The 24,115-nt window shown below is 42.7% G+C and overlaps 2 pseudogenes; one reads left to right on the forward strand and one right to left on the reverse strand.

The window, feature by feature from the left end:
* Positions 1-1,045: 1,045 nt before the first annotated feature.
* On the forward strand, positions 1,046-5,628 carry LOC119065168 (28S ribosomal protein S35, mitochondrial-like; annotated as a pseudogene).
* An 8,277-nt stretch (positions 5,629-13,905) lies between these two features.
* Positions 13,906-17,285, reverse strand: LOC119065169 (ubiquitin-conjugating enzyme E2 variant 1-like; annotated as a pseudogene).
* Positions 17,286-24,115: the final 6,830 nt, after the last annotated feature.

A 24,115-nucleotide genomic window follows, 5' to 3' on the forward strand; every position in this document is an offset into this window, starting at 1 on the left:
AATAGATAAAAAGCCAGCTGCTCTTCAGGGAGCTTTACTTACAAATTAACAACCAGTCGAGACTAAAAGGGGCTGTAACCCTTCAAGAGAAAAATGACTCCTAGGCCAGGATGGAGCCCGGCGCCTGCACCTCCCCCAAACTGGCCAGTCCCAGGCTTTGGGCCCTGGCCTTTTCTCCTTCCTCAGAGAAATGGCCCCAGCAATGGTTCACGCCACCCCCATGCTCATAAAACCCCAGCCCCTGCCCTGATACTTCACCTTTTTTCTCGTGTATTTTTTATTGAGCTGTAGTTCACATATTATAAAATTCATCCATTTGAGGTGCGCATCCATTGGGTGGGTTTTGGGTACATTCACAAAGTTGTGCAACTATCGCCACTGGTTCCAGAATATTTTAATAACCCCCTGAAAACTCTGTACCCATCGACATCACCCCCATCCTCCCCTGCCCCATCCCAGAAGGAGGGGTACTACTCTCTGTTTCTGTGAACTTGACTCTCCTGAACATTTCATACAGATGGACCCCTACTGTAGCTGGCCATTGTGTCTAGCTTTTTCACAGAGCATGATATTCTGTGTTCATCCATGCCGTGGCACATCATCAGAACCTTATTCTTTCTGTGTCTGAACAATATTCCATTGTATGAGCATACCACATTTTGCTTATCCATTCATCAGTTGATGAGCAATGGGGTTGCTTCCACTTTGGGACTATTAGGAATGAATAATGTTCATTTACATACAAATTTTTCTGTGGACACATGTTTTCAATTTACCTAGCAGCAAAATTTCTCTGTCACATGTTACCTTTATGTTTGAGGGGTATTGTTTGCTTAGTAATCACACCATTTTACACTCCTACCAGCAGTGGGCTCCAGTTTTTCCACATCCTGAGCAAGACCTGGCATTGTCCTTTTGTTCATAGACATCCTAGTGAGTGTGAAGTGATGTCTCACTGTGCTTTGATGTGTATTTCCCTAATAATTCATGACATCAGGCACTTTTTCATGTGCCTCTGACCATTTTGTGTGCCTCCTTTGGGGAAATGGGTCCTGTTGTGGTCCCTGGAACGGTCACCACCAATGTTACTGTTGCTACAGTGACACTGCTGGTGGCCCCCTACTGCTGCTGCTTCCTGAGCCAGAGCCACAGTGAGAGGCTGCTCAGTCTCAGGCCTCCTGCCTGCCCGCCAGCACCTCCTCCTCCTCCCAGGCCTCCCTGCCAGGCAGCTGGCAGGAGAGTCTGGGAGACTGAGGTTAGGAACTTCTAACCCCCAGCACGACAGAGGAACAACATAGGGCAAGAGCAATGCTGAGCACCAGCAGACAGCCTCTGACACACACGTCATGGTCTTCCTGTTCTAACAGCCTGGAGGACTGTTAGACGTTGCTGTGAATGGGCACCCTGGGGAGAACTGTGGACAAAGGAGGACACAGCATTGCCTCTGCTCCCCCCAAGTCCCACGGACGGACCTGAGAGCAAAGTCAGAAGTAGCTGCAGAAACTGTTTTCTTGGAAGTCTTCATGAAGAGAGAGCAGGGAGGCCCAGGGACAGAGCACAGCAAACCTGAAAGCATTGGGAGTGCTGGACTGTGCATCCATGCTTAAATTCCTGGAAGCATGGAAGGCCACATGGACAGCTTGCTTTCACTGCAAGGCTGCAGGTCCCAAGAGTCGGCGCCTTGCCCTGAAAGGGCTCAAGCTCTCTGGCCATGAATGGCAGGGCTGTATCAGAGCAAGCCAGAGCCACCTGCTGACCACAGCATGCAGGGGGCGGTCAGTGAAGAGACTGGTGGGCACGAGCAGAGAAAGGCAGGCACAGAGATATGTGATCACGAGGGCAGGAGGGGGCCAGTCCACAGGAAGCCCAGGATGTTTCATCTCCTCCCTCAAACGCCTATGAGAACCAGAGCTCTACACTCCAACTCCTTACAGTGGGGGTTCCCAAGAGCCCCACGCTGTTGGCCAGGAGTGGGTACTCGTGAATCTCCTTCCTTCCCCATGATGCTCCTTCCCTCCACTTCATGCAGACCGAGACCACAGCCCTGGAGGGAAAGCCTGCCCGGCACCTGACGTTCTTACATCTGCTTGCTGACTGCTGCCCCAGCACCCAGAGAGAGAATTCCTGGGATGACCTGACCCGTGTCCCTCTAAGTGTATGAAATACATGCATTTCAGACACCAGTGGTACCTGCTTTCCACCTAGATCCTCCACTGTGGGAGGGCTGGCTAAGCCGTCTCCAGCTGCAGGATGCTGGAGACAGTAACAGGGCACAGGGTGAGCGAGTTTCCTATGGCCCAGCTGATGCTGCAGAAGGTAGCCAGACCAAGGCTGTCTTGCAGGTCCCTGGCCCAGGAGGGGACAGCTGGCATGAGGAGATGCAGACCCAGAGATTTAGGGTGCCCTCCTGAGGAAAGGGGCTGGGAGAGAGCCAGATGGCAGCCAGGCAGTGTATTCCTCATGCTAGCGCAGTCACTAAAGAAGCCACACCTGAGCCCCACAGAAGAGCCAGAATTTGCATGCCTGCCCAGAGAAAGCCTGCCACTATTGTAAGCCAGTGTTAGCCAAGAGCAAACTAGAGCAATTCAATCTGAAAATAGCTTTTGATCCTCTTCTCTAACTTCCCTTCCCTCCATCCCCCACTTCATGGTCCTGAAAACAATAGACACAAGAGGAAGTGGAGGCAGGAAAAGGAGAAATAAAGAAGGAAGTGGCCATGCCTCTTCCTCTGCTATGGGTCCTTTGTGGGCTTAATTATATCCCCCAAACTCACATGTTGAAATTCTAACTCTCAAGACCTTAGAATGAGACTCTTGGAGACAAAACCTTTAAAGTTATCATTCAGGTAGAACGAGGTCATTAGGGTGGGGCTCAATCCGATCTGACTGGTGTCCTGTAAGAAGAGATGAGGACACAGAGCAAAGGCCACGTGAGACGACAGGGAGAAGATGGCAGTCTGCAAGCCAAGGGAAGAGGCCTCCGGAGGCACCAGAACCCCTTGGTCCCAGACTCTCAGCCTCCTGAATTTTGAGAAAATGCATGTCTGTTGCTTCAGCAGCACAGTGTGCAGTGTTTGGTATGACAGCCCAAGCCAGCTCATTCAGTACCCAAGCTGCAGGCCAGCACGGAAGACAGCGGGAGGGTGGAGCTGAAGTGAGTATAGGATGTGGGACTGGCCATTCTCATTGTGACTATAGGTTGTAACTTTCTAAATGAGACTAGTTCTTACTACTGAAAGCAACCTCAGTGCTGCAGTTCTGCAGGAGATGCTGTCAAAGACCGGGAAGCCGATCACAGAGCAGTTTTGGAGGGAGGCTGTCTCCTGTTGGGACCCCACACATTCAGCCTGGCAGTGAACCCACGTCACCCAGAGGAGTCCAGTGTCTTCCTGTCCTGGGTTTTTCTTCTCTAGTTCTGTCTTTTCAGAAATCCCTTTGCTCAATTTTTCTGATTCCCAAAATTATTTAAAAGAAAAAGAAGTCTTTAAAAGATCACAACTCTAGAGAGCCGAATGTTTTTACGCTATTGCTGAATTTTTAGTGTTCACTCATCTTAGGAAAAATAAGACTTCACATCTCAGGATGAGTTTCCCAGCACAGCACACTCTTCCTCACTCACTTAAAGCCCCAGTTTGTTAAGCCATAGGTTGAATTTGAAGAGCTGTCTCAGGGACAAGTCACCCGTGTGAACCCAGAGGGCAGCCCACTCTCAGCCAAGGAAACAGCGGCACTGGCTCCCCCGTGGTCAGTCCTGGTGACGGTCCCTAGAAGAAACACACTCCAGGCAAAGTTGTTAAGCTCTTCTATGGCAAGTAACTGATTGTGGTTAACGTTTTAGAGGGGGGAAGAAATCTTATTGGGAAACACTGAGTAACTCTAGAACCAAAATAAAAATTAAGGAGCCAAAGCAAAGGGAGGACGTACCCCAGGAGTGCAGGCAGCAGGAATGCCTGAGAGTTTATCTGTGTGTGGCGTTGCTGGGACTTGGCTCCGGGGACTTCTGACTCTGTGCTTCTCTGCTCCAATACCTGCAATGTGTTATCACAATGGCCTTGACAATGAAGGCCATTCCGACACACACTGCAACCTGACTGAACCTCGAAGACACGACGCTAAGTGCAATAAGCCAGTCATAAAAGGCCAAGCACTGGAGGATTCCACACACTGAAGGTGAGATTGCAGTGTGGCAGTAGTGGCTTGTCATCTCCACAGGTGTGGAGGTGACCATGCTCCCACTGGTTGGCCGTGAAGCCCGGGGCCTGGGCCCTGCAGGGCCTTCTCCTCCACAACAGCAGTGGCAGAACCCAGCATTCTTGCCCAGAGACAGAGTCGACATACAACAGAAAGAACATCCCAATCTGAAAGGCCACCAAGAAGAAAGGCACTACCTCCTAGGACAGAGAAAATGCCATTGACCGGGGCTGGCCTGGAGCTGACCCTGCTGCAGCACCATTTAAGCCCTCCGCTGTCGCTCCACCTCTTCCAAGGGTTTAACCAGCTGAAAGGGGGCACCCAAGGCAAAGGAGGGAAATCTAGAAATTTCAAAGAGGCCTGATTTTCTTCACTTGACAAAGGGGAGTTGAGGGACTGGGTGAAAGAGGTATAAACTGGTAGTTACAGAATAGTCACATGGATGTAAGTAATGCATAGGGAATACAGTCAATATTATTGCAATGACTATGTATGGTGCCGGGTGGAGTACTGGAAATACCAGGGGAACATGGTGTAAAATATATATGATTGTCTAGCCACTATGCTGTATGTACACCTAAACCTAACACAAAATAAAACTGAAAGAAAGGCATGGTGGAGCCCTTAAAGATCCCTACACAGAGTGGCCAGCTGCACTGGACAGTGATGAAAAATGCCAGAAGTGTTTTTCTTACTGAAACTGACACACCTGATTCTGTTGTATCGAGACCAACTATTTCAAACCCCAAAGCACAAGCAGTTACCTTATGGGTTAAACTTTCCAGTTTGAAGTGAGACAACCTTGCAAAGTTACTGAATTTGTAGGAGAGTGATACTGCAAGACCACAGATGTGCTTACCATCAAAACAGTTAGGCAACCTTTGAAGAGATAGAATTTTGGGCCCTGGCTGGTGTAGCTCGGTGGATTGAGCTTGGGCCTGCGAACCAGACAATTGCGGTTCGATTCTCAGTCAGGGCACATGCCTGGGTTGCAGGCTGGTTCCCTGCAGGCCAGTTCCCAGCAGGGGATGCGCAAAGGGCAACCATACATTGATGTTTCTCTCCCTTTCTCCTTCCCTTCCCCTCTAAAGATAAATAAATAAATTTTTAAAAAAGAGATAGAATTTTGATTATAAAATATATCTGCTAACAGTTTTATACCATGAGTCTTAGGAAACTGAGGAATGGAAGAAAAATAAGACTGAAGCAGACACAGAAGAGAATATATGGACAAATAGCTCCTCAAAAAAAAACCTCCCTGGAAACACTTCTCCAAATTAAAGAGGCAGAGAAAAACCTGGAAGTAAATCAAGAAGAGCTCCTTGGGACTAAGGAGGCTGAAGATTACAGAGTCTGTTGTTAGTCTTAAGAACAAGACAGTGAAAATGCCCTTTCTCAGTACAGAAAACCAGTGAAGAGACTGTTAAATCTGACATGAATTATGCAGGAAAAATGTTTCATGTATTAATTCAATGGCCTGTATGTAATTGTTATCTAATTTGACGTAAAGTTGAAAGTGCCAAAAAACATTGTTTTACTTCAGAGTTGAAATCATTCCTTTCATGCTGATGCACCATGGCAATGCTTAGTCACAGATTTTCTTATTTATGCTCTGGGGCAATTAGACTGACTAGATCTCTGTGATTTCTCAAGGTTCTAAAATGTTTTGATTTCATTTCTATCATAACAACTTTAGAATTTAAATATATACAAAATATATATCACACATATAACTATTTTATCACCTGCTACATTTGTTTCCCTACATGTTAGCACCTGCTGAATGCTTCTGAATTATAATTTAGGTCATGTGGGGAGTGAGGCCCAGAACCAAGGCTCCTCCTATGGTTCAGTGTTTTGTTTGCATAGCTGCTACCTACCCTGTGCCTTTTTCAGACTCCACACCTGACTAGAAACAGGTCCCTGGGACTATTTTCTAACCTGAAAAGTCAATTTCATCCCTCTATTTTAGAGTCACTTTATATTGGTTTGATTCCGTTTTGCATCTTACTTTATACTTTGGGGGTGCTCATTTCTCCAAACCCACACCCCCAGAGAAGTGAACATGAGATTAATGGGTATTTATCTCTTGATTCCCCAGGCACAGCTGAAGAAAGAGATGAGGAATAAGGACCTCGGGTGTCAGTGGAGTGAATGGCGCAGCGAGAATTGCCTGAGTACATGGTCCATTCCATGGAGCTGTAGGTTCAGCATTTGTAAGAGTATCTGTAGGTCATCTCTTACCACTTCCAAGTGGTCCACAAGTGACTAATTTAAAATCAAAATAAATGAACTATTGATTTTTCAAAAAATAGTGAGTTAATAATGGCGAGATGAATAGAGACAGAAAACAGAATGGGATGTGGGGAGGAGGGGTGGGAGTTCACGTTTGATGAGGACAGAGTTCAGTATCGGAAGGCGAGGAAGCTCTGCAGATGACTGGGGGATGGCTACACAACTATGTGAATGTGCACAATGCACTTAAAATGGTAAAAATAGCAAAAAAAAGGGGAAGAGAAAGAAAGAACTAGAGGTAGCTGCTAAGAGGTTACGTCACAGCCCTGATGCCAGCAGTTACTCTCACCGTGAAGACTGCAGGTTCATGTTTCGCTGTTAAACACACAGAGCAGACCCTCAGAAACAAGCAACAGGAATTTATTTGCTGGAAAACAGGGGAGTTTGATGTTGGGTGATAAGTTGTGCACCTTGCCCTCCATCACTGGGTGCTTGTCTCCAGGGCTGTTTATAGCTCGGCCTGTGTCGGGCCTCTGTCCCCAGGACATCGGTCCTTTGCTCAGGTGGGCTGTCCCAGTCCCATCAGTCTCTCTCTGTTTTCCCACTTTGTGGCAGCGTTAGGTTATCTGGTGCTGACTAGGAAGGTTTAACCACCACCATTTCTTCTGCTGCTGATGAAGATACAGCCGCCTTGGTTCATGGCCTTGTACATGAAGCCACAGCCGGTCAATCCTGTTTATCCCCCAATAGAGGAAAATCCCCATGTCAGGTAACAAAGAGAGAGACCACGTTATCATTGGTGTCAAAGGGCTCTTATTTTAAGGAGGCCTCTTCAATATGTCAAGCACTTAACACTCCTCCAGCCTTTACATATAAAACAAATCACATTCCCTTAACTGCACACACATTCACAAGCCAGTTACAGGTCTGGGCGTTGACAGTTTTAGGGGCAAGCCTTCTCAAACTTTCAAACAGCAGACAATTTTTATGCAATACAAACTCTTCTGCAGAGCAGAAAAAAGATGGGAATAATCCTAGTTAAAGAAAATACCACTGCCCCAAGGCCAAAGCCTGACAAAATCAGTATATACAAAAATAATTAGGCCCATCTCAATTGTAGTGATCAAAAAATTCTAACAAAATTCTGACAAATTGTTAAAAATATGTTAAAAAATAATATATATGAATTTATTTTATATCACTTCAATAGATCAAAAAAGAAAAATCACATAATCATCTTAATAGAATTTGCTAAAATTTGTTATCTGTTCTTTATGCAGGGAAACAGAGTTTTAAAAATATTTTTCTAACATGATAAAGAATCTCTGTGTGAATACAATAACCATGTACTTGCTATTCCTTAAAATATGTTTCAAATAATTATAGTTCTGAGAGATTTTAATAGTAAGTGTAAAAATAGTGCTGTAGTCCAATAAATCTAAGACACAATAAATTTACCAAGTTGAACAGCTTCTATGTGTTTATATGTATCCTAACTGTCCAAATGTTCTATACCCATTTGACACTAGAAGACACTGTTTCCACAGAGCATCTCACCACACTAGTATTTTACAGGAATTCACTTTGGAAAGCGTTGTAGTGACTGTCTCCACAATGACGTGGGGAACAAAATAAAAATGCTGCTATGCCTTGATCTTTGTGGTTTAGTGGGTTTGGCATCATCCTGCAAAGCCAAAGGTCGCCAGTTCGATTCCCAGTCAGGGCACATGCCTAGGTGTTTGGTTTGGTCTCTGGTCTGGGAGCATGTGAAAGGCAACTAATTGATATTTCTCTCTCACATCGATGTTTCTCTCCCTTGCTTTCTCCCTCATTTTCCCTCTCTCTAAAAATAAGTAAATAAAATATTTTTTAAAAAATAAGAATGCTGCTATTTAACTTTGTTCTAAAATTTCAACTCAAACTCTTCTCAGCTAAATATTGGTATAAATTGAAATTTAAAAAGCAACAGGTAATCACTGTGGACATTAGAAGATGTGAATGATTCTTTCAACCAACTTGACCTACTGACACAAAATATGCCATCCACCAACAGCAGAAAACATTCTTCTCAAGTGCACTTGGACCACATTGAGAGCCATTAAATTCTCAACATATTTTAATTTATTTAACTCATACAAAACATGTTCTTAACTACATTAAATTAAGTTATAAATCAATAGCAAAATATTCTCTGAACAATCCAAAGTAACACACTTAATCACTCACAGATACAAAAATAAGCAAAGCAGTGAGCAGAGTAAAATTTTTTTTTCATTTTTAATGTATTTTTTATTACAAAGTAATAGAAACACATTTTAGAGGGTTTTAAAAATGAGAAACTTGAGGAATGAGAAAAGACGGTAAGTGGAGGAAAAAAATGAAGACAACTAGATACAAATCATTTAAGAACACTTCTCATGTGTTAGACGCCTAGGTGTTTTATGTATATTCGTATTTAATCTTCAGCACATAGCTATGGAGGAGTGCTGTTATTACCACCATTTTGCAGTGGTGAGAATACTGAGGCACAGAGAAGTTAAGCAATTTTTCCAGAATCACAGAGCTTCAGGTAGTATGACCATCAAACAATACTGGCTCCCAGATAATACACTTCCACATCTGTTAAATTGAGTTTCTTCTTTGTATCCTTTTAAAAATAAATTTGTAATTTTGATTTTTTTCTTTCAACAACATCAATTTATTTATTTATTTATTTTTCTTTCCAACTTTTTCCTCTTTTTTAAAAAATTTTATTTAGTTATTTTTCAAGTACAGTTTTTTGTCTATTTCTCCCATCCCAGCCTCCCCCACCCCTTGCTCCCACCTTCCTCCCATTTCCACCCCCCTTAGTTATTGTCCCTGTGTCCTTCATACTTCTTCCTCGAAATCCCTCCCCTTTTTTCCCCTTAAATTCCCTTCCCTCTCCCCTTTGGTCACGGTCCCCTTGTTCTGTATTTCAGTGTCTTTGTTTTTATTCTGCTTGTTTGTTTGTTTTGTTGTTTAGCTTCCTGTTAAAGGTGAGATCATATGGTATTTGTCTTTCAACACCTGGCCTATTTCAGCAGAGTGAAATTTAGAGCACTAAATGCCTACTGAAGAAAAGAAGCATTTTAGATCCATTTTAGGAAACCAGAAAAAGAGGAACAAATTAAACCCAAAGTAAATAGAAGAAAGAATATTCTAAAGATCAGAGTAAATTATCAACTTAATAGGATACAGTAAAACAATAGAGAAAATCAATGAAACCAAAAGCTGATTCTTGAAGATCGGTGAAATTGCTAAGCTTCTGATCTAAGATGGCAGTGGAGTAGGTGGAAGTCACACTCACCTCCTCCCATGACCAAGCTGGAATTAGAGCTATTGTAGAACAATCATCCCGAATAGCTGAATAGCTAACTGAGGACCACCTGAACAGAAGTTTCATAACCCAGCCTGGACCAGTGTGGCTCAGTGGGTTGGGCATTGTCCCACAAAGCAAAATGTCGCTGGCTCGATTCCTGATTTGGACACATGCCTGGGATGTGGGTCTGGTGCCCGATGGGACACGTGGAGGAGGGGAGGCAATCAATTGATGTTTCTCTCTCATGTCAATGTCTCTTCCTCTCTTTTTCTCTCCCATCCTCTCTCTCTAAAAATAAATAAATAAATGCATAGTCTTATAATCAAGATTTACAGAAGATGACACATCAAGATTGGTAGGAGGGGCAGAGGGCCTAGCCCTGCCCTGGCCAGTGTGCCTCAGTGGATTGAATGCCAACCTGCGAACCAAAGGGTTGAAGGTTTGATTCTCGGTCAAGGAACATGCCTAGGTTGCAGGCCAGGTCCCCAGTAGGGGACATGAGAAAGGCAACCACACACTGATGTTTCTCTCCCTCTCTTTCTCCCTCCCTTTTCCTCTTCCCTTCTATCTATCTATCAATCAATCAATCAATCATCTTAAAAAAATAAAAAGGGCTGGCCCTGCTCTCATGGGCAGTGACTAAGATTCCAGAGGGATATCTTAACTGCACTGGTCTCCCCCTGAGAAGCATGGGATCTCAACCTGAAGCTAGGTTCCCCAGCCCAGGGCAACGGGGCCAGAAAGAGGCTCCACTTAACAGCTGGCTGTGAAAATCACCAATGGTTCTGTCCACCAGGGGCAGACAGAAGTCCGCTAGAGACACAGGGAAAATGCACAAAATGTCATTCACAGCCACTCACCCTGGAGTCTGGCAGTGGGGGGCAGAGTAGACTAGAGTTATGTGAGAAGAGTCTGAGGTTTGTGGCTTTGGGAAGAGAGCTGAGAGGATAACTGCCAGGCCACTCCTGCGCTGAGTCACTCTAACACACTGCACATGCCATTATGATTGGACAGAGTTTGTCCCTCCTTACAGCATCAGCTTCGGGGGATGCAATAGCCCCACCCTCTGGAATCCCTTGTGCCTGTGGAGTTTATGCTCTGCTAAGAAGTCAGCAGCCCCACACCCGGGTGTAGAGGTCTGGGCAATCTTAGGAGGTGTCAATAATTGAGTTGTGTGGCTTTGAGGTGGGGACCATTCCACCCACTTTTCCATGACCCTGACTGGTGCCTTCTCCTCACGGGAGATCTGCTAACCCCTCCCTATAGGCTCCTGGGGCCCCACCCTCTGAACTCTTGGTGGCTGTGCCCTGCTAAGGTCTGGGCAGATTCTAAGTTGTGTGGTTCTGTAACAAGGGCCATTCCCCCCACTTTCCCTCAAGCCTGACTGGCACCTTCCACATCTCCCAGGTCCCAGTAGCCTTGCCTTGCTGAGATCAAGCTCATGGCTGACTTTGGAACAAACTGAATTGTGTGACTCAAAGACAAAGAAATTTCCCCATTGAAGACCTGACCAATGCAGAGCCTTCCTTTCATACAGCCAAACCATGGTCTGGTAGAATCCAATAAACTCTGCTGGCCTTACCCTGAAAACTCCCTGACACTCTACCACACCACAAAGGTATGCAGGTACCCAGTGAGTGGCAGCTAGACTTTGCATGCCCTGCAACATTTGCTGACTGGCCTCAGACCCAGCATTGGCCCTGACTTTGAGCCTGTATCAGTCTGGTGAATACTACTTATCCCTACCTGATGACTCACTGAGAACCCACCTCATGCAACTGGAGTACCACCAGAGTCTCTTTCAGTGACTGAGCCTAACAGGCATCTAGAAGGTAGAGGCAGATGGAGGCAGATGGCAGGTTTCCTTAGGACTTTTGCTGACCTTCCGCTGGGCCCAGTGCTGGTAAAAGCCAGCGTTTGGTGTAGCTTTGTCTTTCCTACATACAACCAGGACCAGAAGAGGCAGCAACAAGCTGTGGATTGCTCTGTAGCTCCAAACAGGTTGCCCCAGACCCATCACAGGCAGTGTCAAACACTGACCTGAATCAGAATTCCTCCCAAGAGGCCCCAGAACCAACATACTCAGTGGCCAGCTTCAGAAAACATCAGAGCAAGATCCAGGTAGCTTCACAAGTGGCATATCCAAAGGGATATCTTGGCAGGCACCAGACCCTGCTGAGGTGAGTTCCACTTGGTGTGATCAACACAGCAGCTCATATACTGTAGTCAGATTTTGTTTCCACAGTCATCATCAGCCTGAAGGTCAACCCCACACACAAATGGGCCTGTAGCAATCAAGATTCAATTATAGGAAGGCTGACAAAATGAGGAGAAACAGGGTCCAAGTGAAAAGGGTCCAAGTGAAAAAACACATCAAAACTCCAGAAAAAGAGTTAAACAAAATGGAGATAAGCAATCTATTAGATGCAGATTTCAAAGCACTGGCTATAAGGGTGCTCCAGGAACTTAGTGATGACCTCAACAAAATAAAAAAGATTCAACAGAAACAAAGGATATATGAAATGAAATGAAGAACAATTTACAGGGAAACAACAGTAGAGTGGATGAAGCTGAGAATAAAATCAATAATTTGGAACATAAGGAAGTAAAAAACAACCAATCCAGAACAACAAGAAGAAAAAATATTTTAAAAAAGGAGGATAGTGTAAGCAGCCTTTAGGACAACTTCAAGAGGTCCAACATTTCCATCACTGGGGTGCCAGAAGGAGAAGAGAAAGAGCAAGAAATTGGAAATCTATATGAAAAAAATAATGAAAGGAAACTTCCCTAATTTGGTGAAGGACATAGACATGCAAGTCCAGGAAGCACAGAGAGTCCCAAACAAGATGGATGCAAAGAGGCCCATTCCAAGATACATCATAATCAAAATACCAAAGGTCAAAGATAAAGAGAGAATCTTAAAAGCAGCAAGAGAAAAGCAGTTATTTACCTACGGGGGAGTTTCCATAAGACTGTCAGCTGATTTCTCAAAAAAAAAATTTTGCAGGCTAGAAGAGATCGGCAAGAAATGTTCAAAGTCATGAACAGCTAAGACCTACAGCCAAAATTGCTCTACCCAGCAAACCTATCATTCAGAATCAAAGGACATATAAAGAGCTTCCCAGATAAGAAAAACCCAAAGGACTTCATCATCACCAAACCATTATTATAGGAAATGTTAAAGGGACTTATTAAGAAAAAGAAGATCAAAACTATGAGCAACAAAATGGCAAAAAAATACATATCTGTCAACAATTAAATCTAAAAAACAAACTAAGTGAACAGGAAGAACAGAGACAGAGTAATGGATGTGGAGATGGTTTTGATGGTTGCCAGATCAGAGGGGTATGTGGGTGAAGAGTTGAGGGGAGTAAGAAGTACAAATAAGTAGTTACAGAATAGCTATGGGGATGTAAAGTACAGGATAGGAAATGGAGGAGTGAAAGAACTTACACGCATGACCCATGGACATGAACTATGGTGTAGGGATTGCCTGAGGGAGTGGGAGATGCTGGGTGGAGGGGGCAAAGGGGGAAAATCAGGACAACTGTAATAGCATAATTGACAAAATGTAATTTTAAAAACTCAGTTACAAAAAAGGGCCCATACAACCCACAGTAGGTTCATTCCTGGACCACCTAGCCCAGACAATCAAGGAGATCATGCCACGGGGTCCCACAGGACACCTACTACATAAAGCCACCATACCAAGGCTGAAAGTCATAGCAGATTTACTTAATATTTAGAAACAAACACAAAGAGACAGCCAAAATGGGGAGACAAAGAAACATGCCCCAAATGAAAGAACAGGAGAAATCTCCAGAAAAAAGAGCTAAATGAAATGGAGGCAAGCAATTTATTAATCATAGAGTTCATAACAATGGTTATGAGGATGCTCAAGGAACTTTAGTGAGAACTACAACCGCATGAAAAAGGACATAGAAACAATAAAAAAGAACCAGAAGAAATAAAAAAATACACGAAAAGGGATAAACAGTACTTTGGATGAAGCAACAATTTGGAAGACAGATAGAAAAAGTCACCCAATCAAAGCAGCAAAAAAAAAAAAAAAAAGGATTTATATAAATGAGGATAGTTTAAGGGACATTTGGGATAACAAAAAGCAAACCAACAAGTGCATCATAGGGGTACCTGAAGGAAAAGACAGAGAGCAAGGGATTAAGAACCTATTTGAAGAAATAATGACTGTAAACTTGTCTAACCTGGTGAAGGAGATACACGTACAGATCCAAGAAGCACAGAGTCCCAAACTAGATGAACCCAAAGACACATCATAATTAAAATGGAAATGTTAAAAACAAAGAGAAAATCTTAAAAACAGCAAGAGAAAGACAGTTCCTATAAGGAAGCTCCCATTAGACTGTCAGCTGATTTATCAACAGAAACTTTATAGGCCAGAAGAAATGTCATGAAATATTCAAAGTGATGAAAAGTAAGGACCTACAACTCAGCAGGGCTATGATTTAAATGTGAAGGAGAAACAAAGGGCTTCCCAGACAAGAAAATAAGCTAAAGGAGTTTATACCCACCAAACCAGTATTACAAGAAATGTAAAGGACCTGCTTTAAGAAGAAGGAAAAAAGCAAAATACAATAAGTAAAAAAAAAATGGCAATAAATAAATACCTATCAATAATCACTATAAATATAAATAGCTTAAATGTGCCAATCAAAAGACATCAGTAGCTAATGGATAAGAAAACATGACCCATTTATATGCTGTCTTAAAGAGACACACCTTAGAACAAAATATACACACAGACTAAAAGTGGAGGGATGGAAAATGATATGAAAAATAAGCTAGAGTAACAATACTTATATCTGACAAAACAGCCTTTTAAGAAAGGCTATAATAAGAGAAAAAGAAGGACACTACATAATGATAAAGAGAGAAATCCAACAAGAGGATATAAGCCTTATAAACATTTATACACCCAAAATAGGTGCACCTAAATATACAAGCAAATATTGATGGATATAAAGAGATGGTCAACAGTAATATAGTCATATTAAGGGACTTTAACACCCATTGATTTCAGTGGATAGATCTTTTGGACAGAAAATCAACAAGAAGATAGCAGCCTTAAGTGACACACTAAGTCAAATGGATTTAATTGATATCTTCAGAGCATTTCACCCCAAAACAGAATATACATTCTTTTCAAGTGTACATGGAACATTTTTAGGATAGACCACATATTAAGACACAAAACAAGTCTCAAGAAATTTAAAAAAACTGAAATCATATCAAACATCTTTTCTGACCACAATGCTATGAAACTAGAAATGAATCACAAGAAAAACACACAAATACATGGAAGCTAACTAACATGTTATTAAACAATGAATGGGTTAACAATGATGTCATGGGTGTGAACAGATAGCCAGGTTCTTGGTGATTCAAACAAAGAAGTGGATAAATCACAAACTGAGTAAAGTGAAGCAAGAAACTTTATTACGGAGAGTATACTCCACAGAATATGGGAGCAGGCTGATCCCTTGAATGGAGAAAAGCCCCCTGTTGTCTGAGGAGTTACATGGTTGTTGTTTTTTTTAACTCAGTGAGTTGCATTTATTTCAGTATGCACCAGTATCTCAACATTTCATGGTCCTGAACAGAAAAGTGGAAAGTTGTAGCAATTAGCCAGGAAATCAAGTCTGCCAATTTCAGGGTTCTGTCATGCACTCCAAGTTCTTTCTTAATCCCTGTTGAGGACCAAGAGAAGCTACAGTATCAAATCCAAAATATGTACCGAATTCAAGGTTCTTTTTGTTCCAGTTGTCAGATTCCAACTAGACCCAAATGAATGGCACAGATGACCAAATGAGAGCCCTGTTTAAAACTTCAATTTGTAAAAGGAAAAGCAATTACAGGGACAGGAAAAAATTCATTCAGAGGGATCATGTGTGCTTACAAGTGTCTTCTGTGGCCTTCCCAAGCTTTAAAAAAAAAAAAAAAAAAGCATCTCCTCTGCTGGTAGAGAGTAAATCAGTGTGGTTCCAGAACTAAACAAGGGAGGTCAGAGACTCTTTCCAACCTTACCTGATGGCTTCTGGCCAAAGCAAGGGAGTGTCATGGAGAGTGTCGGGTGGAAACAATGAAGAAAGAGACTTGAGGAAGAGTAAGTAGAAAGCAGCACTCCTCGATATAAAGGTGTTGGGAGGGGGAAGAAGATATGGGGAAAGCCCTGAATTCCTACCCAAGGGCCAATGTCAGAGGGGAGCAGAGGCTTTGGCCAAAGGGTGTTGGCAGAGAGTGGGAAAGGATGATGGCTTGGAAGGGGGACATCATTTAAGACTTAAAGAAAGAAACCAGTGGTATCACCAAGCACCTTTACACACCCAGCAGTAGTTTCACAGGCTGTGACCTGAAACCTTCACATCTACTCTAATAAGCCACTCCAAGCTGGAGGGCTGTTACAGGGAATTAGAGGAGAGGACGGCAGGAGGGGAAGGGGAGAAGACAGAGACCCCAGGCCATGTAGTCAGCAGCAAGGTGATTGTGTGATTTTCACAGTTGAGCTAGATGTGCCACACCGGTTATGATAGTAATCAATTTAAATATACTTTCTTGCCCTGGCTGGTGTAGCTCAGTAGACTGAGCACGGGCCTGCAAACTGGTGACCAAAGGGTCACCAATTCAATTCCCAGTCAGGGCACAGGCGTAAGTTACAGGCTAGGTCCCCAGTAGGGGGCATGTGAAAGGCTACCACACATTGATGTTTCTATCCCTGTCTTGCTCCCTCTCTTCCCCTCTGTCCAAAAATAAATAAAAATCTAAAAAATAATTAAATATAATTTTTTTATCTCAGAAGTTCAACTACGTGGACAGTGGTTACACTTGACAGGATGGTTTGTTATAGCACAACTTACATATTTCAAATGGACAAAATTAGTATCATTTACAGTACCTTAAGATATATTGCCTTTGAATGGGAGCTTCCCTTCCAGTACTTTGCAGACTACAAGACATATCTAGAAAATTTACTACTGTAGAATATGAAGACTGCTTAAATCGAATGGGGGAAGGGGTGGGCCTGTGGTTTTTCTTTTGATTGATTGCTGTAATGCTTGTCTTTCAGGTAGCTGAGGGAGTTTCATATTTTCTTTAGACATCATTAGGGGCCAGAACTCCTGCAGGACAATTTGATACTGCATGAATTCTGCCATTTTGCTAGCACTGATATGGCTGTTGGGTCCACAACTCCATTTGAATGATTAACTCCATTCATACTGATTTTTATTACAAATCTCACAAAGGAGGGGTGTTTCTGGGTATTTGGGTCCACATTCTATTTTAAGGCTGTACATTTGGTTTTCATAAACTGTTCTTGAATGCCCAATTATCATCCCTGTCCACCTTGTAAGTGTCATGTCTTCATCATCTTCTAGACCCCAGCTAACTGCGCCATCTCCTACTCCTTTCTGGCCTTCTTCAAGTTTTTCCAACAGTTCAAAATGGAGAAGGACTTCTACTCCCGAGCCCACGGTGGCTTCCATCTGGTGTTGCTCTCATTCAAAGGCCTCTGAGGGGTTGTAGTTTCATAAGCCTTTTAATTCCCTATTCTTAATTTACTTTCTACCATGTTTATGTTAGGATTTGTATAATTTTTCTACTATAGCACATACCCATAGTTCTCCCTGATTGCTGACATGGGAGGTGTGGTAAAAACCACAATGCTAATTTATTACAATCAGATCATAATGATGCTAAAGTGGACTATAGATTGTTTGGGATCAGAGTGTAAAGGCCTGGCTGTGGCTTTAAGTAGTACTGTGCTATTACAAGAATATGTTCAGAATTCAGGATGTTGGTAATTGTCAATGTCAGCTACTGACTTTGATGTCAGCCTCCCAGAACTTCCTCATTTTTATTTTATCTACTGTCTCCACATCTCCTACCTAAAGTCCAGCTATGCGTGGGGAGGAAGTGACTATTTCAGGAACTCAGGCTGTCTGGCCTAGGACATCTGGCTTAGCTTTCTTTATCACATTTTGCATTCACTGCAGATGCCTTTGGAGCCTCCTCATTTCTAACCCTCTGCCTGCTTCAGTGAGATCAAGAGGAAAAATAAGAAGATACTTTGAAACAAATGAAATGAGGACACAACAACCCAAATCTGTGGAACCCAGGGAAAGCAGTCCTAAGAGGGAAACTCATAGCATTATAGACCTACCTCAAGAAACAAGAATAATCTCAAATAAATAATCTAACTTTACATCTTAAAAAAAAACTAGAAAAAGAACAACAAAGTCCAAAGTGAGTAGAAGGGAGGAAATAACAAAAGCAGAGCAGAAATTAACAAAATAGAGTAAAAAAACTACAAAAAGTCAATGAATCCAGGAGCTGTTTTTTTGAAAAGATAAACAAGATTGAGAAACCATTTTTATCAGATTCATTAGAAAAAAAGAGAGAGCACCCAAATAAACAAAATCAGAAATGAAAGGAAGCCATAGCAACTGACTTCACAAAAATACAAAAGAGTGTAAAAAAATAAAATATTACAAACAACTATATGCTGACAAATTAGACAACCTGGATGAAATGGATAAATTCCTAAAAACATACGATTTTCCAAAACTGAATCGAGAAGAGTCAGAGATTACAACCAGTGAAATTGAAGCAGTAATCAAAAAATTCTCAACAAACAAAAGTCCTAGACCAGATGGCTTCACAGGTGAATTTTACCAAACATTCAAAGAAGAACTAACTACTCCATAAAATTCAAGAGAACAGACTCCCAAGCTCATTTTATGAGACCAGCATGATCTTAATTCTAAAACCAGATAAAGACCCTACAAAAAAATTAAATTATAGGCCATTATCCCATTCACATCTGATAAACACAAATGCAAATGTCCTTAACAAAATATTAACAAAATGGATACAGCAATATATGAAAAAGATCATACACCATGATCAAGTGGGATTTATTCTGAGTATGCAGAGTTTATTTATTCTGAGTATTCTGAGTTTATTATAAAAACTCTCAGCAAAGTGGGAATGGAGGGCACAGACTTCAACATAAGGTCATATATGACAACCCCACAGCCCACATCAAACTCAATGGGCATAAACTAGAAGTGTTTTCCTTAAGGTTGGGAGCATACAAGGATGTCCACTCTCACCACTCTTATTCCATATAGTACTAGAAGCCCCAGCCACAGCCATCACACAAAAAGAAGGAATAAAAGCCATCCAAATGGGAAAGAAAGAAGTTAACTGTCATTATTTGCAGATGATAGATAATAAAAATAATGGAATATTATGAACATAACATTTGGCATAAATTCAACAACTCAGATAAAATAGGTAAATTCCTTGAAAGACACAAATTTCCAAAGCATACTCAGAAAGAAAGAAATAACCTGAATATTACTTTATCTATTGGAGAAATTGAATTTATTGTTTAAAATATTCCCACAAGAGTAACTCCAAGCCTAAATGGCTTCAATGATGAATTCTAGCCAGCATTCAAGAAAAAAATATCAATTCTACACAAGTTCTTTCAGAAAACTGAGGACAGAACACTTCACAACTTATTATATGAAGTTAACATTACACAGTACTAAACCAAAGATATTACACATAAAGAAATATTAGACCAGCCCTGGCTGGCGTAGCTCAGTGGCTTGAGCGCAGGCCTGCGAACCACACGATCGCAGTTTGAATCCCAGTCAGGGCACAAGCCTGGGTTGCAGGCCAGTTCCCAGCAGGGGACACACGAGAGGCAACCATACATTGATATTTCTCTCCTTCTCTCCTTCCCTTCCCCTCTAAAGATAAATAAATAAAATATTTTTAAAAAGAAAACTTAGACCAATATTCCTCATGGGCATAGATATAAAAATTCTAAATAGGGGACTTCCGCCACGATGGAGGCATAGGTGGATGTGCCGCGCCTTCTCACACAACCAAGTTTAGAGACAACTAAACATTAGCAACAGAAAACACAGCCAGAACACGGAAAATTGAACTTTTCGGAAGTCCGTTAACAACAAATTCTTCAGCCTGACCGGTTAAGGGGCGAAACCAGCGGCTGGTGAAGCGGGGTTGCACAGGAGGACTCGGTCAGACGGGACTCAGGCACGGAATCCAGACGCGTGGAATCCAGGCGCAGGGTTGGACCTAGTGAGGGACCGAGCGAGCGACCAGGAGAGCGACTGCGGGGGAGCGGTGCTGCGTGTTGACTGTGGTCGCGCATTTGTACACGGGTAGACAGGCAAGGGAGTGGGCGATCGGACCGGGACCCAGCGGGTCCCCGAGGCAAGCGGCAGTGGAGAGCTCCGCCATTTCCCTGCTCTGACCCCACCTCCACATACAGCGTCATAACCCAGCGACTCTGAGTGGCCCGGCCCAGGTGAACCACCTAAGGCGCTGCTCCTCACCCAGCTGTGAGAAACAGCAGAGGGGGTCGCCATTTCCCCGCTCTGGCCACACCCCCACATACAGCGTCACAACCCAGCGACCTGGGAGTCTAAGGCACCGCTTCTCACACTTAAAGGGCCAGAACAGACCAAAAATGTCGCAAGATCTCTAAGCCCCACAGCCCATAGATCTAAGCGATGAAGAAACAGCAAAACTCTCAGACGCACAGTTTAAAACACCGGTCATCAGGATCCTCACAGAACTGGTTGATTATAGCCACAAATTAGACAAATATATGAAGGCGAAACTAATTGAAATGAATGGAATTGCACAGGACACCAATAGCAATGAAAAGAAAACTGGGACTCAAATCAATGGAGTGGACCAGAAGAAAGCAAATAATGGCCAAACAGAAAAGAGTCAAGAAGCAAGAATTCAAAAAAATGAGGAGAGTCTTAAGAACCTCCAACATCCGAATTATAGGGGTACCAGAAGGGGGAAAGGCACAGCCACCAGTGGAAAACTTATTTGAACAAATAATAAAGGAGAATTTCCCCAAGCTGGCAAAGGCAATAGACTTCCAGGAAATCTAGGAAGCTCAGAGAGTCCCAAAGAAGCTGGACCCAAGAAGGAACACACCAAGGCACATCATAATTATATTAGCCAAGATGAAAATGAAGGAGAGAATCCTAGAAGCAGCAAGAGCGAAGGGGACAGTCACCTACAAAGGAGTCCCCATCAGACTGTCAGCTGATTTCTCAAAAGAGACCTTACAGGCAAGAAGGGGCTGGAAAGAGGTATTCCAAGTCATGAAATCCAAAGACCTACAACCAAGATTGCTCTATCCAGCAAAACTTTCATTTAGAATGGAAGGACAGATAAGGTGCTTCTCAGATAAGATCAAATTCAAGGAGTTCATCATCACCAAGCCCTTATTATATGAAATGTTAAAGGGACTTATCTAAGAAAAAGAAGTTAAAGAAACATGAACAGTCAAAGGACAACAAACTCACAGTTATTAACAACCACACCTAAAATGAAAGCAAACTAAAAGGACAGCTAGATCAGGAGTGGAAACATAGAAATGAAGATCTCAAGGAGGGTTAGCAACAGGGGAGTGGGAGGAGGAGAAGGGGGGAGAAGGTACAGAAAATAAGTAGCATAGACAGTAGATAGAAAATAGAAGGGGGGGGCAAGAATAGCATGGGAAATATAGAATCTAAAGGACTTGAGACACTTGGTCATAAACTAAAGGGGGGGTAATGGTGAGGATGGGGGGGTAGGGTGGAGGGGAATGAAAGGGGGAATAGAACAACCGTAACAGCATAATCAATAAAATTTAAAAATAAATAAATAATACCCTGGGATATGGTAATTGGTTTTGTTGTTAAATATAACTAAATAAATAATTGAATTAAAAATTTTAAAAAAATTCTAAATAAAAGTTTAGCAAGTTGAACCAAAACAATTTAACAGAGGATAATTAATGCTCAGGATGAAGAGCAGTTTATCCCAGAAATGCAAGGTTCATTGAACACTTGAAAATCAGTCTATTAATCCACCATACTAACAAATGTAAAAATAAAAAGTATATGGTCATCTGAATAAAGATGACCTTTTCAAAGAAAAAGGCATTTGAAAAACCTCAAATCTATTCCTGATTTTTTTTAAAAAAGACTATCAGCAAATGAGGAATACAAGGGAACTTCTTCAACTGTGTAAAATTACCCATAGAAAAGCCTTACAAACTTCCAGCCAAGATGGAGGCATAGGTGGCAACACTGTGCCTCCTCCCACAACCAAAATTAAGGACAACAAAGATTTAGAAATAAAAACACAACCAGAATAGACAGAAAATTGAACTGTACAGAAGTCCAACAACCATTCATCCCAACCGATAAGAGGGGTGGAGTCTGCGGCCAGCAGAGAGGGGTCACGGCGGGAAAAGGCTGTGGGCTGCACAGGGCTAGCAGGCCCCAGGTGCGGGGAGGAAACCAGCAGACTCAGTGAGGTGCGCAAGGCGGTTGGCTGACCACGGACACACATTTGTGCTCAGATAAACCAGCAAAAACAGGCAGCAAGGCAGACCACACAACCCAGGGCCCCAGCAATGGGAAATAAAGCCTAAAAGCACTGGTTGAAAAGGTGCCAGGAGAGACTCCCAGCCTCACAGGAGAATTCACTGGAGAGACCCACAGGGTCCTAGAATGTACACAAGCCCACCAACCCAGGAACCAGCATCAGAAGGGCCCAGTTTCCTTGTGGGAAATGGAAGAGAGGACTGAAATTCGAGAGAGAGCAGAGCAAGCGCCATTCTTCCCCATCTAACCTCTCCTCCACATACAGAGTCACAACCCAGTAACTGGGTTGCCCCACCCTGGTGAACACCCAAGGCTCCGCCCCTCATATGTAACAGGCACGACCAGACCAAAACATTATGGCTCAAACAGAAGAACAAATCAAAGCCCCAGAGCCTATACTTTTAATCGACCAAGAGATAGCCAACCTATCAGATGCATAGTTCAAAACACTGGTGATCAAGATGCTCACAGAACTGGTTGATTTTGGTCGCAAATTAGATGAACAAATGCAGGCTAAAACTAGGTGAAATGAAGAAAAATGCACAGGGAACCAATAGTGATGGAAAGAAAACTGGGACTCAAATCGATGGAGTTGACCAGAAGGAAGAAAAAAATGACCAAACAGAAAAGGATGAAGAAACAAGAATTCAAAAAAATGAGGAGAGGCTTGGGAACCTCCAGGACATCTTTACACGTTTCAACATCCGAATTATAGGGGTACCAGAAGGAGAAGAGGAAGAGCAACAAGTGTAAAACTTATTTGAACAAAGGAAAACTTCCCCAAGCTGGCAAAGGAAATAGACTTCCAGGAAATCCAGGAAGCTCAGAGAGTCCCAAAGAAGTTGGACCCAAGGAGGAACACACCAAGGCACATCATCATTACATTAGCCAAGATCAAAATGAAGGAGAGAATCCTAGAAACAGCAAGAGATAAGGGGACAGTCAGTCACCTACAAAGGAGTTCCTATCAGACTGTCCGCTGCTTTCTCAAAAGAGACCTTACTTACAGGCAAGAAGGGGCTGGAACAAAGTATTCCAAGTCATGAAAATCAAAGACCTACATCCAAGATTGCCTATCCAGCAAAGCTTTCATTTAGAATGGAAGGGCAGATAAAGTGCTTCTCAGATAAGGTCAAGTTAACGGAGTTCATGATCACCAAGCCCTTATTTTATGAAATATTAAAGGGATTTATCTAAGAAAAAGAAGATAAAAAATATGAACAGTGAAAGGACAGCAAACTCACAGTTATTAACAACCACACCTAAAACGAAAGCAAACTAAGTGAACAGCTAAAACAGGAGCAGAGCCACAGAAATGGAGATCACATGGAGGCTTAGCAACAAGGGAGTGGGAGGAGGAGAAGAGGGGAGAAGGTACAGCAAATAAGTAGTATAGACAGTGGGGAGGAAACAGACGGGGGGGGCAAGAGTAGGGAAATGTAGAAGCTAAAGAACTTATGACACATGGACATGAACTAAAGGGGGGAATGTGGGTGGGAGGGGGTGTGTAGGGTGGAGGGGAGTGAAGGGGGGAAAAAGGGACAAGTGTAATAACATAATAAAATGTAAAAACAAAAAATGAGGATCCCACTGTTAACATTCACTGGATCCTTGTAGTGGCTGAGGTTAAACTGCTTTGTAACTGCTTGTGCCCCCACACGTGTTTCTGAAATGTGCCTTGGATTTATAGCTTACCTCCTGTTATTATTTTGGGAAACCTCATGTCCCCGGTACATATAACATTTTGTTTTCCATTCACTTATTATGGGTATCTGGATTGTTTCTACTTTTTGGCTATTATGAATAATACTTGTATAAACATTTGTGTACATACATACACACACACACACACAAACCTAACAGACAGCATCCTGCTTAAC

This window comes from Artibeus jamaicensis, unplaced genomic scaffold, assembly GCF_021234435.1.
Source record: "Artibeus jamaicensis isolate MK-2021 breed Jamaican fruit bat unplaced genomic scaffold, CSHL_Jam_final contig_477, whole genome shotgun sequence".
In the NCBI taxonomy this organism is placed as follows: Eukaryota; Metazoa; Chordata; class Mammalia; order Chiroptera; family Phyllostomidae; genus Artibeus; species Artibeus jamaicensis.